Source organism: Equus quagga, chromosome 5, assembly GCF_021613505.1.
Source record: "Equus quagga isolate Etosha38 chromosome 5, UCLA_HA_Equagga_1.0, whole genome shotgun sequence".
Lineage (NCBI taxonomy): Eukaryota > Metazoa > Chordata > Mammalia > Perissodactyla > Equidae > Equus > Equus quagga.
The window spans coordinates 62,885,117-62,902,787 of NC_060271.1; the positions used below are offsets into that span (position 1 = coordinate 62,885,117).

General features: G+C 48.9%; 1 long non-coding RNA gene across 5 annotated transcripts in view; it reads right to left on the reverse strand.

Moving 5' to 3' along the window:
• Positions 1-17,671, reverse strand: part of LOC124240289 (uncharacterized) — a 189,368-nt gene that overhangs the window by 51,872 nt on the left and 119,825 nt on the right. Inside the window, exon 5 of one of the 5 annotated variants that reach the window (XR_006888830.1) lies at positions 10,375-10,457. The exons of 3 other annotated variants lie outside the window; for them this stretch is intronic. This is a non-coding gene — a long non-coding RNA (uncharacterized LOC124240289). Of the gene's footprint in view, positions 1-10,374; positions 10,458-14,099; positions 14,325-17,671 lie in introns of those variants that run through there. One more of the 5 variants, XR_006888828.1, reaches the window with a different exon arrangement.

The window sequence follows — 17,671 nt, forward strand, 5'->3', positions numbered from 1 at the left end:
TCTTTTTTCCAGCTTTCAAAGTTCTTTTATTATTGTCTGCTGAATCGTTTCCAGGGTTTTTAGTTGTATTTAGAAAAATGGAGTAGGGAAAAGAGAGTGTACACCATCTTGTTCCAGAACCAGAAGCCAGGACAGCCTATATTTTAAATGTTTCAGACATATTTTCTTTCCTGGTTGATTTTCCAGCAAGCAGAAAAAAATACTATCAATGGGGCTTCCTAGGATCAAAACTCCACCCTCTGCTTTCTTGGAAAGTTTCAGTTGCATCATTCAATAGTCACATTTCTCTGAGCCTGCCCTGTGTTCAGTCAACAGAATACTGAACTCTTTTTGAAAACCTACGCAGGTTAGAGCTTCTTTCCTGAACCAAAAGTTGACTAGTAATGTAAACACTCGTCTGTAACACAGAAAATGGTTTTCTTTGAGCTCTTCCCATTCCACGCCCAGGGTCTTGAATGAACGGCCTTTCCTTTGGGGCTGAAAGACCATGACTCCAATTCTCTAGAAACAAAATACTGTGGAAGTCCTGGAGCTTTCTTAATTACAGATGTTCAGCTGCAGTAGGAAAGGCTTCTAATAGCTGCGTTTTACTTGTTTCTCATCGTGGGCCCTCGCCTGACAATACAGGATGGGCTCTCGGCCCAGTGACTCACGGGAAGGCACAGTATTAAAACTTGCAGTTAATGTTTTAAATTTACCAGCAAAGACACAACAGGCAGAACCCTGGGCCAACTGATAGAGCCCGGCCCCTCCTAAAAAAATTACTGCCTTCTAGACCCATTCTCTCATCGTAACGATAATCCTCTGGTTTCTCTTAAGTAACTAGAGAATGGAGACAAAAAAAAAAAATCCTATTTGTTGAATATATTTTACCTTAAAGACACAGTTTAGGAAAAAGTAGACTGGATTTAACAGGATTTATGTCAGTCTTTTTTGTGCCATATATTACCTCTTACCAAGATTTCAAAAACTCCTATAAAATGAATGCATAAAATATTAAAATATGTAGGAAAACTTGTGAGTTTAGGCTTACATCAGCACAGAGATTCACGTAATATGATGAATAATAGAAGCTTTAAAAATTGAATATTTATATCCTTGCGATGAAATTGAATGTTCACATGTGGAGTAAAACATTTTCGAGTACGTTTTATGACTTTTTCAGACATCTTCTTAGCTCACTGATTCTATCTTCAAAATATATTTTTCAAAACTTACACCATTTCTGGCACTACCCGAAAAGTTTATTGTTTGAGTGCAGATTAAAAAGAAGCCAATAAATTAGCATGCTACATTTGATAGGGGCGCTGTTTGCTCCAAATTTTCAAAAGACCCAGGGAAATCGTACAGACAACCAACTAGCTTATTAAAACTGCTTTTATTATTTTTTAAAATTATTTTAAAAATCTGTGTTGAAGCACTTTTAATTTTTTTAAATTTCCAAAAGTGGGATAATTTGAGTGATTTTAATTTACAAAATGAATAGAATTCGCCCAGAGTTATCTATAACCTTAGCAGAAAATGCAATGAGAGTTTATACAAAAGCCCGATTTCCCAGCGACAGCGTAAAAAGAGCAGAGCTGAGAACATGTCATTTCAGTCTCTTAAGGTATTATTTGCCCTCTGCACTGATAAGGCAAGAGAAGATGAAAGTAAGAATGTAATAAAAATATGAAAAAAAGTGACTGCCTTTGCCTACCTTCAACAGACCTAAAGTTAGAAAATCAAATAATAATAAACAAATCTGCTCCCAAAGAAAACAGCTTTTCCCTTGGTTTCTTTTGAAGTGAATCTCCTTTTATTTTTCACTTTTGGAAACTTGCAAAGGAAGGCTTCCTTGGAAACGGATGAATTTGGTGGAGTTTCCAGACTCCTAAGATAAACAAAGCAATTTCTCTTCCCCCCCCACCCCCACCCCCACCCCCACCCCCACCCCCACCCTGTAAATAACCTCAGGCCACAGTCTGGGCCTCCCTTTGCTCCCAGTGTCTACCAGGGTGTGGGGGCTGGGAAGGCCAGTGAGGCCAGGGTGGGCAGAGGGGGAGGTGGGGGTAGGGGGAACAGGGGGGAGCCAGCGGGGGTGGGCTCATCCCCGGTGAACCCCAGCTGCAGCCTGCAGCCCAGGAGCGAACGTCACATGCAGGTTCGCAGACACAAAATGTACACAGAGGAATCAGGCGAGAAAACTGTTAAAAAAAAAAAAAAGAGAGAGAAAAGAAAGAAAAAGTCTTGCTTCATCAGCTAAAAAACAGTCCTGTTCTTTCCCGGTTTGATGTCAGCTCGAAGTGCTGGCTTGGAATTGCCCGCAGCGATATTGGGCCCCTGCCCACACAGCAGGCAGACAGCTTCCCTGCCAGCAACAGGCTCTTAATAAAACAGGATGCTGTCCCATTACGAAGGCCCCTGAGGAGTATGCTGAGTCCCAGCCCATAGGAACTCCTTCCCCAAAAAGCAGTTCTCTATTCCTTTGGGGGAAACTCCACTCTGGCGTTCCTGGCCCAGAAGAAAGGCCCCTCTCCCAGGGACTCAACTGAGTGAAGGTTTGCAGGCGGCCACCCCAGTCCCTGGAGCTGTCTGCTTCTGCAAGCTTCTCGCCATCCATCTGAGAGCAGAGCGTGCTCCCTGCTACTCCTTTGTATGCATTAGGGCTGTTCGGAAGGCTCCCACCTGAACAGTCAAACAGGATGGATTTTGAAATAAGGAGCTGACTCTCACAGGAGGGGTGAAGACCTTTCGCCCCCATCTTCCCACAGCAAGCTCTAAGGAGTCGTGCCAGGTCTGGATCTGGACCCAGCTTCCCATCTCAAGTGCGACGAGCTTCAGCATTTTGGGGAGGGTCGCCTGGCTATTTGTTTTCTCCTCACTTGGAACGACATGGAGTGTGTTCCATTTGGGACGGCAGTTTCTGGAGTTTTCCAACTGCAGTCTGATAAAATGTCCCAACTAATGGGTGAGCTCCCAGGGTGCCCTCCACACCCTGGGGCTCCAGGGCCAGCACCCAGGACCGCCGTTCCTGGGTTCTACACCACTGTCTCATCCTCGGGCACCAGGACTGGGATTCTGAAAGTTCTCTAAGAGTAACATTCCTCATCCCACAGGCACGAGCGGGATGCTGCTGTGGTGCACAGAAGTGGCTGAGTACAGAATCCACACCAGGCAGTCCGCACGTGGACTCCGATGAGTTCACATGAGGCTGAACTCCAGCATGAAAGAGAAGTCATTGTCATTGCTAGGAAAGGCCTGACAACCTAGATTCTGTCCCCACATCTGCCCTGGTTCCCTGTACAGCTTTAGACAACTTGATAGGGATGTGACTCAGTTTCCTCATTTGTAAAATGCAGAGCAGTTTGTTGGAGGAGAGCAAATAATCTGCTCGCATCTCTTACTCTCACTTGCCACATCCCTGCAGGCATTGCAAATCTCCCACAGCACCTTTCCGACTGTGCCCAGATGTGAAATCTACTCAGCCACGACCGCTCCATCAGGAAAGACCTGTGATGGTTTCTAAGTTTCCTTCCAAGTGTGATAGTCTAGAGCCTATGAGTCTAAATCCAATATATTTCTGTTTGCTTTGGAGTTCTGGGGAGGAAATGGAAGGAATTGGTGTTACAGGTGGTGTTTTCATTCCTTCTCTGACTTGATGTTTGTGACTTTGGAAGTGAAAGGAGAGAGGACGTGTGCGGAGGGAACATGTGGGCATGGAGAGGGTGTCAGAGTGGGGAATTGTATCTCCTGGACCACAGCCCAGGTCCACCCCAGAACAGCGGGGGCCTGGCAGGAAGCAGGATGTGCTAACCAAGAGCTGAGGAGAACATGCTGCAGGAGACTTGCCAGTGTGACCAGAAGGAGCTTAAATGGAAACTTCAGAGAGAGTAATAAAAAAAAAAAAAACACACAAATAAATCTATAAAACCAGAAAAGACGAAGCACAGCACGAGAATATCAGCTCGTGTTCTTGAAAGCAAAAGAAACGATTCTTGCAGACTCAAGCAAATAGGGGAATGGACTGGAAGCTATGGAGAAGCTCATGGAGTCTACAGGAAAGCCGGATTCTGGGCTGGAGAACTGGGTTGAGCCCGGGACAGAAGCTCCTCGACTGTCAGGTGCCTCTGCGGGGAAAGAACGGGCTGCTGTCACTCCTTCCGAGGCCGCCCAACTCAGCGCAGCTCAGGACTGCACTGGGGCAGGGGAGGGGACCCTGTAGACAATATCGTGGCCTCCTTCCCACTTCCATGCAGGGGACACCTGGATTCCCCGAGACCACACAATGGTGGAGGCCATGCCACAAAGGGACATTGGGTTGAGCAAAGGAAGGGGACATGGACTCTAAGCTACTAAACAAATGGTGCCTGGCACCATATGTGATGGAAGTGTCACATCCTAACCACAGTGAGTGACCAGATCTGTACTGGGACGGGTCAAGAGTCTGTTTGAGAGAAGTAACGAGCAAACACAAAATCTGATCCAGCACGCCTACCTGACAGAGTTGAGAATGACTCTGAGGTCAGTTACCAGGTGTGGAAAACCCATCTGGGAGGCACGGGTGGGGTCAGAGGGTAAAGACAAAGCCAATTAATTACCAGCCATCAGGCCCAAGCTGAGCGGAGCACAGGAAGGAGTCCAGCGGATGGATGTCAGAGACTAGAGTCAAGGCCGGCACGTCTGGATGAGGCAAGGGAGGGGGTAAGAAGTGGGCCTGTGGGCCGGGCTCGGGGTCATCTTCCTCCCCTCTAGCAGGGTCTGTCTTGCTGGAAAGGAGCTGCGTTTAAAGGCCCAGCTGCCGTCAGCTGCAGTGGAGGAGGTGCCCGGGGCTGCCAGTGAAATCACTCACAGTCTAGAAGGCTCTGAGCTCTCCTCGCTGGGGAAGCAAATTTCCCAACTCAGGCTTTGGCTGCCCCTTTTCTGGGCATGACACCCCTTCCGAGGGGAGGAGCCAAGTCCACCCTCTGCGGTTCTGCTCCTCACCCTGGTTCTGCAGGTGGGGGGCCGAGGGGGACCAGGGCCAGGGGCTGCCACCACCATCTTGCTTCCATGTGAGGCAGCAATGGAGCCAAATGAGAGACCTGAGTCCTGGGGACTTTCATGGAGCTCGGAACCCAGCCTTGCCTGGAGGCTGGTTGACCTTTCAACTTTGCTGGATGGCGAGCCCTTGGGGAAAGTTCTCTGGGCCAATAGATTCTCTTTTGGGTTTAAGCCAGTTTGAGTTGGGTTTCTATCACTCGTAACCATGAGAGGTTTCAATAATAGGTAGATAAGAATACTAACATTGATCACAACCATGCACTATTTCCTTCATAACAACTCTAGGAGCTTAATGCTGTCATCATGCCCTATCTGAAATGAAGAAACCCAGGCATGGAAAGACCGGGAAAAATTTCCTAGTGCCACATCATCTTAACCTGGAGGATGGGGGCTCGAGGGTCTGAAGGCACACAGATACAAGTGAGGAAAGAGATTGGGGGAAAAACACGAGATTTTGCTTATCTAATAGAGAACAATCCCAGTGAGGGACAAAAAGAGAGGGGATACCTAACAAATAAACAATGCGGCCACACAGGGTGGTCATTGGTGATCTTGGAGTTTGAGAAAGCCATGCCCCAAATGTAGAAGCGGGCACAGAATCAAGGTGAATACGCCTGAGGGGCCTGTGCCGGGGAGAACAGCTTTGGGAAGGCTAATGCCCAGAATAAGCAGCGGCTACCACAGGGCCACGATTTCACAAGGGCTTTCAAAGCTGCTTGAAAGGCGGAACAACAAGGGGACAGGGCCCTGCATGGAGAAGACGCTAAAATGTAAAGACTGGCCAAAAAGGAGTTGGAGCCAGCAATCTCAATTTAGCTTCCCTAGAAAGTTCTCCAGAATGTTCCTTAAAAAGGTAGAACCTGGGACCAGTGAGAAGACACTAAGACGCCCTCGGACACACTAAATGAGTTATTCTTCAGCCCAGGCAAAGATGGGAGCTCTGACATGACCTCAGAGAAGTGCAGTGATTAAACCCTGGGAAAACCGTCCATTTTTCAAAAATTGCAAATGAATCTATTGCTCGATGGCAAGCCCTGGGAGAATATTCTAGAATTATTGTCCATGCGGATTGAAAATATTTCACAAAGAACATGGGAGATGCCATGGGTTCCTGTCCCCCAAATCAGCCAGGATCTTTTGCGATTAAACAGGTGCGTCTGGTAAGCACTGTGCACCTAAATACTGTCAGCAAAGCAGTTGACAGTCTTTCAGGATATTCTTGTTTTTGAAATGGAGGAATGTGGACCAGGTGAAAACAAGGTTAGATGGATTCCTAGCCAGTTGAAAAACACTGCCCAAACGGGATGATGGACATCTGGAAGCCTTGTTAAGGAGGATTCCTAGATCCATGCCAGGAGCCGTGCCCTTCCACCAGCCCTTGTGGCGTCCTTGGAGTGTCCTTTGACGCCGCTGATGGGCAGGAATCAGAGCAGCACCACGGCCAAGAGCATCAGTGCTGGGGACCAATGCAAATTCTGACCCACTGACCGCTGCCTGCACACCCTAGGCAGATCGCTTCCTCTCTTGGAGCTGCGATTTCCCTCTTCACCTGTACAATGGGAATAATAACAGAGCCTGCCCATGGTGTGTTTGGCAGGATGGGGTTGGGGTGTGGAAAGCACGCAGCGCAGTGCCCGGCTGCAGCTAGTGCTGTTGTCCTCATTAGGCTTTGGCCCTGCTGCTGGCCTTCTCTGGGCTGCCCCAGTGCCCTGAGCGACTTGGGAGGCAATGGACCTAGATTTCCACCGTGGTTCCCCGTTATGGTCTTGTGACTTTGGTCACAAAAACTTGAACAAGGATGTCAAAGGCCCGTGTGTCAACTGTATGGGTGATTCCAGGGACTAGAAGCTGAGAGGAACAATAAATACAATAAATAACCAAATCATGAATGACTCAAACTCATTTCACCTTGATGGAGCAGGAAACCAAAGCGACAACAACATCCATAAAAACTGAGTCACAGTATCTGTCAATAGAAACCCTGAGAATTGAAAATGCAACACCAAAGAACATGCCTATTTTGTCAGCTGCCTATGTGAAAATAAGATCTGGGGAAGAACCCAAAAGTCCAACAAGAGCGTGTGAAATTGCTAAGGAAACAAAGTGCCCGGGCAGCATACACAGCTCCGAAGGCTGAGAACTAGGAGTCAGCTAGAACATGCTGACACCGGGGATATAAATGGAAACTATGCTACAAGATGAAAAGCCAAAGACCAAATGATACCTAACTGATGTATGCAGTTGTGTAGAAGTGTTCCATACAAATTTATAGAAACTGGAGACATTTTTTCTAAAAGTTATACTCTCACTCTCAGGACAAATGAGAATCTGCTGATTTTGCTGTCGTGGGGTAATGGCAGTTAGTGATGAATGCAGTTGCTAAAAGTCAACGTGGCTTATTTTGCATCAGTGGAAGTATAATGCCCCTACCGGGGGTGTGCCCACAGGGGCTTGTCCAGGTACCAGGTGTGACGGCACAGGTAATGGGTGTGGCCACCCCACACAAGCTTGTTCAGGTACTTCTGGACTGACCTTTCGAGAAGAAAATTAACAATAGCTTCCAGATAGATGAAGAAATTAAATGTGGAAATTGAACTCATTGTACGACTAAACGAAAGCAGAAATGATCACTTCTGTGCACCTGGGAGCGATGAAGACTTTCTCATGATAAAATTAATGGGAATAGTCACAGAGGAAAATATTAGCAGACATAAAAAAATTTAAAACTTCTCAGTCCTAAATCACCAGGACAAAATTAAAAGGCAAGAAAAAACTGGGGAACATATATGACAGGTAGTGGGTAAATTATGTGTGTGTGTATAATTAACCAACTATCTGTCATATATGTTCCACAGTTCTAAACACAGAAGGTTTTATTTATGTTTATAGGCAATTTATTCGGTCCATTATAGTGGGCAAGTTCTCAGCTAGATGCACAGATCCAAGCAAAGTGTTCCTGGCCTAAAGCAGGAGCCAGCCGGCTATATAGGACTGAGCACCAAGGCCAAGGAGCGAGTGCCAGGTTTCAGAGTCAGACCCGGCCAGAGCCCCTGAGCCGAGGGTGGGCTCGTGTCCCAACACGGATGGCTGCTTTCTTCTCTCTGCTGGGCACACTGCAAGGCATGTCTCCAAGATCACCTCATTTCAGGGACATCAGGGGAACAGAGATTAAAGAAACAGAGCCCATGTCCTGGGGCGCCTCACCGTTGCTGGTTTGCAAGTCACATACCAGCCTGTAGCAAGAATTTTAGAATATTCCAGTAACAAGGGGCCACAGAGCAGCAAAACCTCTGTGTCTGTTTAAAACACACACACTAACAGAAAAGTGGGCAAAAACCATGAAAAGGCTTTTCGAAGGAAAATAAATGCAAAATGGTCTGGAGGAAACGAAAAGATGCTCAAACTCCCAAAGATCCAAATAAATGCTAATAAAGACAGTCAGCTAACATTTCTCTTTCAAGATGCCAAGAAAAGATGACAACAAATACACGGGTCCAGGGACAAAGGTGGCAGTGTAGGTGGGGGTGCTGCTGAGCCTCCCTGGCTGGCACTCACTAGCTGCTTGTCTCGAGTAGTTTATTTAAGTTTCTGTACCGTGGGCTGGAGAGAACCATAATTCCTGTCTGACAGGCTGTCAGGAGCATCGGCTGAGCTCACGCTACCCCGGTGGTGACACCTCAAGGAACTTTTTTTCTAATTAGAGGTAAGCAAGCAGGGTGTGGCTAAATAAATCCTGATACGTTTCTAAGATGAAATATTGCACAGACGTTAAGCACACTGTAAGAGATTATCTCCTGCTGAAAACTGCAATAGCTATTATGATCCCGATATTGAAAACACACACATACTTTTTTATATCCAGAAAAAAAAATGGCTAAAATTTCATCTTTTCTTTCCAATGATTATCTCCAGGTGATGAGCTTACAGGTGCTTCCTTTAGAAAAAACAAAAGCTATAAGGACAAAAAAATGGTATTGAGGCTAACCAAAGTCAAAACAAAGCAAATCGTCCTATATTGTGTCCTAAGAATATTGATTGGCATGTTTGCGTGGCTGGAAACCTCGAATTACGTGAAACAGCTGGAGAAGATGACTACGTGTGGCCTGCGGGAGATAAGGTTTTGTGGGGGTCTGACATCTCTCTGCACGTATTCGATGCATGTCATATCAGACTGTGTCCAGTCTTTCCCTCTGGAACCGTATGTCACTTGCATCTCAGTGACTGTACCATTTAGGGAAGAAGATTGGGACTCTCAGGCCTAAGAAACCTGGGGCCAGTCCTGGGTCCCAGGGAGACTCTCCCTGTCGCCGGTGGGCATCTTGGCCAGGAGAGCTGGCATGGCCCGCCCCTCTTCTGGGGGTTCCATGGAGAGGTCTCCTGCTCTGCATAGGGTTTGGATTTGATCATTTCTTTTTCTCTTTAAGATGGAAACCTATAAACTAATTAATAATGGGACAAAGAGGCGGAGCCAGTGTAATCGTCAGCAGACAAAGGCTGAGGAAAGGGACGTAACTTCATCCTCAGGGATACCCGACCTTACACAGAAGAGTGACATTGGAGTCATTTCTGAGACCTTCCACCTGCTGCTCTGTGACACCCGGCAGCAGTGACAAAATTAGCCCAGAAATTGCTTCATCACAGTTCAGGAGAATTTAAATAATTTCTCAGTGGATTAGCTCTGTAAAACCTGGCTTAAAAAGAAGAAGGCAACCAACCCAATGACACAGATCAGATGAGCCCAGGAGCGGAGGGGGAGTGATCGGTTTCCCAGTGGGAGCCAATCGATCATCAATATGGATTGTCCATCACTGGCCAGGATAGAGTCAATGTGACTGCTGAGGTAAACATTAGAGGCAGGCAAATATGGCGCCAATATCCATTCCCCACCCCAAAGTTTAGGTCCCTAAATTTCCTTTGGGAAGCCCGCCATTAGTGGCCAGGTATGCTGGTTGGGTGAGTTCCCCCACCTGCTATTTGAGGAGCAGACCCTCATTGGCCTAAGCCATTTAGCTTGTTCCTCTGCCCTTACTTCAGGCCCATGTAACCTGAGGGGCCATTTGCGGAGCTTCCCAGTAGACAGAAAGCCTCTCTCTTCTGCCCAAGAGGCCCTCCCTGGATGGCACAGGACAAGGCCTGAGGAGCTGAGCGGTGGAGAGGAAGGGAGGGCTGCCCTCTGGCATCCTGCAACGTGGGGGAAGGTGCGAGATGCGCCTCCGTGGTGGGACTCACGCCTTGTCCAAGATCAGAGCTCCTGCTGGTTGCTTCCAGCTCCTGGGCCGGCACACTCTCTCTGTTGTTCAAGCCAGTTTGAGTTGGGTCTTCCGTCTTTTTGCACCCCACACTGCTCACTGGCAAAATGCTGACCGGAAGTCACATCTAGTTGAGGAGAAGACTTGGTTGTTGCGTCTCTGCCTTTGGGGACCTCTGACGAGCAGCTTAAGGAAGAGAAAACCTGCTTTTACCTTACTGTCCAGATAGTATTTTCAATACTTTATTCTGAAAAGATGAATCACTCTAGGAAGGATTTCTGTAAACTTTTGTGCCCACCACCTGGTCTGACCCAGGGCAGGGATGGTCTGAGGTTCGTGGATTGACTGAGCCCCAGGTTCTGGTACAGCACCTGGTCTACTGTCTGGGATGCGGGCGGGTCCCACTGCTTACTGAGTCCCTGAGTTTTGGTGAGTTCTGTGTGTGTGTGTGTATGTGTGTAATACACAGAAAGTGATCTGTCAACTGTAAACCAGTACAGACAGAATTAGACATTTGGTGTAAGTTACTGTTTGACAAAAGCTTTTTTAAAAGATCTAGTAAAATGATTGTGGTTTAGTTTTACCAAACAGCGTCCAGCATTAAGAAATAAACCACATGATTTGCAAGATTTGACAATGTAGATCAATGAGTCTTAAATCCTTCACTAGAGCAGAGAGAAAGTGGCTCTGTTTCATTGGAAGGAAGTAGCCCAGTGGAGACAAGGACATATCTCTCGAAAACCCCCATTGGGTCCAAAAGTTATGGGAACACTTCTCAGGTCCTGAGGAGGCCAAGATTCTTGGGATACAGGCACATACATATTTCTACTCTTCTCTGGAAGGTGAAGATCAGCCAAGGGCTACTAAGAGATGAATCATATGTTTCAGGTTAGGACTGCATTTAGCAGAAAACTCCAAAGGATAGAAGCATAAACATAAGTGTTTGTATACCCCTAGAAAACTCGTGCCGAGATTGTTTCTTCTTGTCTTTCTGCTCTACCATCCTAGCACTGGCCTCTACTCTCAAAGTCACAAAAAAGCTGCAGGAGCTCCTGCTCTCACATCCACGTCCCAAAGGAGAAAGGGAATATCTCCACAACAGAGTCAGCTCCTTTTAATTTACCTTCCCAGAAGTCCCATACTTCTACTTGTATCTCATCAGCTAGAAATTAGTCACATGGCCACAGAGAACAACAAACGAGCCTGGAAAATGTAATCTTTTAGTTGGGCGCATTACCACCCTGGATAAAATTAGGGTTCTCTTGCTAAGTCAATGGGAGGATAGAAATGGGGTAATGGCATAAGAGAGATTCATTGGTAAAATACTATTCAGTAAAAAACTGCAGACATGGATGTTTCTGCATTCAGAGACACACACAACCAAAACTTCTTATTTATGGATATTTTCAGTGAGAACTGTCGCAGAGGCTGGGGAGGGTGAGAGGTGTTCACGTTCAAAGGTCTGCTCTCAGGTGGCTCCTCCAGCCAGGGCAGCAGAGACCTCGATTTTTTTCCCAGAGCAGCTGCAGCCTGTGGCAGGCTGTCCCTGGGGCGTCAAGGTGTCTCACAGAGATGTAATTTGCCTCTTATTTGCTCTTCCTGTCTGCCTTGTGCCTGCCCTTTTATTTTTACTGTGCTGAGTCACCCCTAGAGCTGCAGAGGGGGGCCTTTCTATCCAGGGACACTGGGATCAGAGCCCTTTCACCCACTTGAGCAAATGAGCAGCGAGTTGCTGGGCACCAGCGCCAGGCACTTGAGGTATAACGTTTCAGTGACTCCTCACGACAGCCCCGTGCGGAAGGCCCTGTCCATAGCCTGGTTTCGGGCTCAGGGGAGTTAGGTCACTTGACCAGGGTGCCAGTTCAGCAAGGGCAGAGCTGCAGCCTGCAGTGCCAGGCAAGAAGAATGAACGTGAGAAGGTCAGAGGCAGAGCCGGGCATGCCGGCACCTGCTGTATCCACCACCCTCCGCCAGGAGCCAATGCCCTTTCTCTGGCACCAGAATCCCCCATGCCCAGCACACACCGTTTAGGTGGGCTGCCTGACCCAGAGGTGGGCAGATGTCCCAGAACCACTAACCGGCACATCACACGACCCAGTCCCACTGACCAGTCCAGGATGGGCAGCTGGTCCTGTCATGCCATTCTCAGGGCGTCTGTCACCTGGGCTGCTGAGAGGACAGGGTGCAAGCTGAGCTGCCGGCAACCAACTCACAGCCACCTCTAGGGGCAGGCTCCCTGCAAGGAGCCAGTACTGAAGGAGGCGGGGCAGAGAGACGGGTGACCCGGACCCAGTCCTGCTGACGTCATTGAGTCAAGCCAGCCCTGGACTTCTGAGCTGTTGACCAATAAATGTCTTTCTTAGCCACTCTGAGTTAGGTTCTTCCCTCACAGCCCAAACGTCTGGACTTTTTACACAGGGCAAGTAGCATGAAAGCTCACCTTCAAACCATTGGGGGCCTGCCTGCAGGGGAAGGGGGGTGATGCAAGAAGGTTTAAAATGTGATGGAAGGGGAAGTCAAGCGAACAGCTTATATCTTCTTATTATATGTAAGATTGTGTTTTCTAAAGTGAGGAGCATTTTTCTCTGTATTTTAAACCATAGATGAAAAGGAAGTTCTTTGGGGATGTTTCCTGGTCTGGGTTCTGAGCCTGCACATCTCTGCTCCTCAGAGCAGAAAGCCCAGAGAGAGCCGAGGGCAAGCCGGGCCTCGGGGAGAGGATGGAGGTGGCATCCAGATCAGTGGGGAGAGACGGGGCATCCAGGAAACAGGACTGGGACAATAGGGCAGCCATCGCAAAAAATAAAGTCGAATCCTTACTTCAATTATGCATCCAAATAAATCTACAGAGATCAGATATTTAAATGTAAAAAAAAGAAACCATAAAAGTACTAAAAGAAAATATTAATTATTATTTTTTCGCTTCAGAGGGAGGAATGCCTTTATTAATATAAACACAAAATACAAAACTAAAAAGGGAGAAAATTGATAAAAAGGACTACATGAAAATCAAGTTTTTTTGGCATAGTCAAAGCTACCATAAACAAACTCAAAAAGCAAGTGTGAAACTGGGAAAACCTGTTTTAATTAATATCACAGAGAAAGTACAAATATCCCTAATATATCAAGACTCCTATAAATCAATAAAGACCAACAATCAAAGAGAAAGATGGGCAAAGGATGTGAACTAGGAGACGCGGGAACGGGACACAAACGGCCTTGAGCACGTGAAGAAACGCTCCACATCATTCGTGAAAAGAAGAACGCAATTTACATTTAAACCAAGGTACCATTTTTCATCCTTCAGACTGTCAAATTTTGGTCACGTGCCACGTTCTAAAGATGTTTGAAAATGGGGCCCCCTGTCTCGTCCTGGTAGTTTGTAGACTAGCACAATTTTGATGGAGGGCGATTTGGCAATCTCTCTCAAATCTGCAAATGGACTGATCCCCGGGGACTCCGTCTCTGAGACTCACAGATACTCTCACACATGTGTGAGCTGTGTGACATTCAGGCAGCTTTGCCCGTATTTACCAAAGACTGGACACAACCCAACAGTCTAACATTCTGCAACTGATCAAAGAAACACTGGCCCAGTCTGCTACCCTTTATGTAGCAAAATAAAGTTCCAGCTTGTGTCTGCAAAGAACAGCCTCAGGAGGATCCCTAGGCATCTGATAGTGGTGGTCACCTCTGGGGACCCTAGGGGACAAGGAAGAGAGGGAGATGCTGCTCCATACACTGGTTGCATCTTTGACATCTTGTACCACGTTCAAGAGTTATCTATCAAAAATACTTCTTAAAATTTAACAAGTAAGATACCTGTGGGCTTCTTTCTCCCCAGGGAGAGCCAGACACAGCAGGTGGGTAGCTGAGTGCCCAGGTGGACGCCATCCCAGTGCGTGGCCCGGGGTCTGCGACATGAGGACGATGTGGTGGCAGGTCCCACCGGCCCAGCTGTCTGCGTGCGGAGGCAGGCTCCAAGCTGCCTTGTGGCCGCCACCTCACGTCTGGGGCTTGCTCGCACCCCCTCCCCTGCTCTGAAGGTTCCATCTAATGGGATATCAATGAGTATGCATGAGTGATGAATCTTGTAGGCTCTCAGAATCCTTTGGCGGTAGGCGGAGGAGAACACGTCTTAAATTTAAATGACTACCATGCTGACGCCCTGAGCATCCGGAGGTGTTCACTGACAGGGAGTGATTTTATGGCCAGGGCACTTCCACAGCTCCAGCTCGCCTCGTTTTACTCCTCCTCAGGGCGGGTTTCACGTAAAACCCCACAGTTTGCCCTTCTCACCCCACCCCAATGAAGAATGAACTCTCACGGACACTGGCCCCGAGAGGAGGCGAGCCCGTCGCAGGCCCCACTGCCTCTGCAGTGATGCGACGTGCACCTGTCCCAGTGTCATCACGCTCAAGTTTCTGGCCTCAGGGTCTGTCTTTCGAATCTCAGCAGTCATGAGGGACGACCTCACGCGAAGCCCCTCGTGGCCTCGCTTGGCACTCTGCTCCTTGGCTCCCAGAACAGGGGCCTAGAGTGGAGAACAGACTCATTTCTTGTTCCACAGAGAAAGTTGGCAGGAGCCAGGTCCCAGCTGTCACTCTGGGAAGGACCGGGCTCATCTTGGCATCAAGGGCCTGGCCAACTGCCTGCGAGGTTAGGAGTGAGTTTTCCAGAAGCAGAGGCTGAAGGCTGGCTCAGCCCCTTTGGAAGGATTTGGGGTTCCCTGGGACCCCCGTAGGCCTGACCAGAGGCCAGCCGTCACGTGGGTCTGAGCAGAGGGCGTCTGGCCTGCGTGGCCCTGGGGACGGACCAGGTACTCTTACAAACGAGGCATGTTTTCAGATGAGCTAATGAAGTGCCGAGCGAGAGGCCTGGAGCCACTCAGCTATGCATGAGCCTACCTGTGTGTGTGTGTGTGCACCAGTGTGTGTGTGTTCACGTGTGCTGTGATCGTGCATGTGTGCACTGTGTGTGCATGTGTGCGCACCATGCCCACGTGGACACCAGGCATATGCAGCATCCCCCTGCAGCTGCCCACATCTGCTCTGGGGTCTGACTGGAATCCCCTTCCAAAACTGGTCTTTTTACACAAGGTCAGTCCCAGAGAAACCGGCCGCCTGCCACGGAGGATCAAAACATCTGGGTGCCAGTTGTGGCAAACAGGGCTGTTTCCTGGGGCAGAGCCGCTGCCTGCGAGACGAGGGCTGACCTGTCCGTGGACGGAGAAACAGAGTTGCTTCCTGTGCCTTTGATGTCGCGCCCCGAGGGGCAGCCTGGGCATCCCTTTGGTGCCACTTCCCTGGCTCAGGAGGAAAGGACTCTGCAGGCTCACACTGGGCGGGAAGCACAGCTGCGTGTGTTTCTGGTTAAGAACAAGATGAGGGAGGACTTTCTGAAAGGAAGAAGGACAGAGGCGGAGGCAGAGTGGGAGACAGGGACCACCGACATGGACAGGAGCCGGACAGGGTGTGACGGGACTTGGGAGACAAGGAGGGCCGTGGGTGAGCCCACACCTGAGTTTCTCTGGTGAAATCCCTTGAGGGCTGAAGAGAATGATCACAGGTCCCACAGCCGCGGGCTTCTCTGGGTCTGGGGGGGGCGGATGTGAGTCCCCAATGATCGTTTCTAGTCTGCTCTGGGCTTGGACTGCCTGCCCCAAGGAGCCTGTTGAGGGAGCTCACAGAGTCTCTTCGCGATGGCGTGGGGGGTTGTGGGGGTCCTGAGAACATCAGCCACTAGTCCGCTGGGGACCTCGGGGAAATCATCCCCCTGCCCTGGGCCTTGCTCTCCCCGTGGGAAAGGCACTTTGGCCACACTAGCCGACCAAGTGGACTATCTGAGGGCAAAGAAGGGTTTGGAAGCAGAAGCCAGAGCGAGTTTGTGAAATGTGAGTAAGTTCAGTGGCACACAGAGGACTTTTCCTGAAAAGCCGAGACATCGCCACAGTCACGTTAGCAGGGACTGCACTCCCAGAACACGTATGTGGGTAGAAGCAGCACAGGCAGCCAGCGGAAAGGGGTCAGGGGGCCACGACTTGCACATCCATAGGAAGGCAAGCATGTGGGTGCATGTGTGTGTGTGTGTCTGTGTTGTTGGGGGGGACGGGCAAGTGGAAGAGCCCCGAGTAGTAGATGGAAAGTAAAAGTACTGAACACTCCGCTGAAGCCATTGTTTTTCTCCTGGAGGCTAAAAATCATGGGCAGGTGTCCAACAGCCACATTAGGATAAGAAATGTAATCTGTTTATAATCAGTTTGCAAAATACCTCCCGTTGTATTGTGCACTAAGTGTGCAGTGCCCCGTGACCTGCGGGACGCTGGCCTGGGCCTGGGGTCCACGGCGAGAGCCCTGGAGCCGGCTGGCCAGGGTTTGCCAAGCCCACTCCTCCGCTCGCTCGCCTCGGTTCTCAATCCTCTGCGTCCCTCTGGGGGGATAAACACGTTCCCGAAGACGACAGCTGGAGCATCTGTGAGCCCGAGGACGCTGCTGCTCCCTCCCTCGCTGGAGCCACTGCTGCTACCGTAGCAAAGACTTGAAATGACCTTTCCAGGTTGGAAGGCGCCCCCGAGGTCATTCAGTCCCACTGCTGCAGGAAGCCCGGGTCCCTGCAATAACCTCCTAGGAGATCTCCTCCACTCCTGGATGAGCTCTGGGCTGCCCTCGCCCTGTAATGCATCATGTCCTTCCCTCATCTGAAGTTTCTAGGTCTCTAGTGCCAGCCACTTTTCAGAGCAAAGAAAAGCAACAGCCAGCATTTACTGGGCATTTCCTGTGAGCCTGGCACGGCCTCGGCGCTTTACATGTGTCACACCCATTGCCTTTGAGGGAGATACCATCATTACCCCATTTGCAGATGTGCAAATGGAAGCTTGGAGGGCTTAAAACAACTTGCTCAAACTCTCACCATTAGTGGGATTAGCGTTGGAGCGTGGGTTTGAACCCAGGTGTTTCCAATTCGAGAATCCCAGCTCCCTCCCATCAGACTCTGCCATTCTCTCCCTTCCACAGAGACATCCACGAAGGCTTCTCTCAGAACCGTGCAGGTCCATCGCCACCCCACTCCTCCCCTGGAAACATTCTCTAGCTTTTTTCTGGATCCTTCCTTCTGGCCTCTGCAAACTCATATCCCCAAAGGATACTCAGTCCCTCTATTCAGAATTGAGTGAATGAGAAAACACAGTGGCTAATCTACTGAGATGATCATGTGATTTTTATTGCTCATTTTGTTAATGTGGTGGATCACATTGATTGATTTGCAGATGTTGAACCATCCCTGTGTCCCTGGTATAAATCCCACTTGATCGTGGTGTATGATCCTTTTAATGTGTTACTGTGTTAGGTTTGCCAATATTTGGTTGAGAATTTTTGCATCTATGTTCATCAGTGATATTGGCC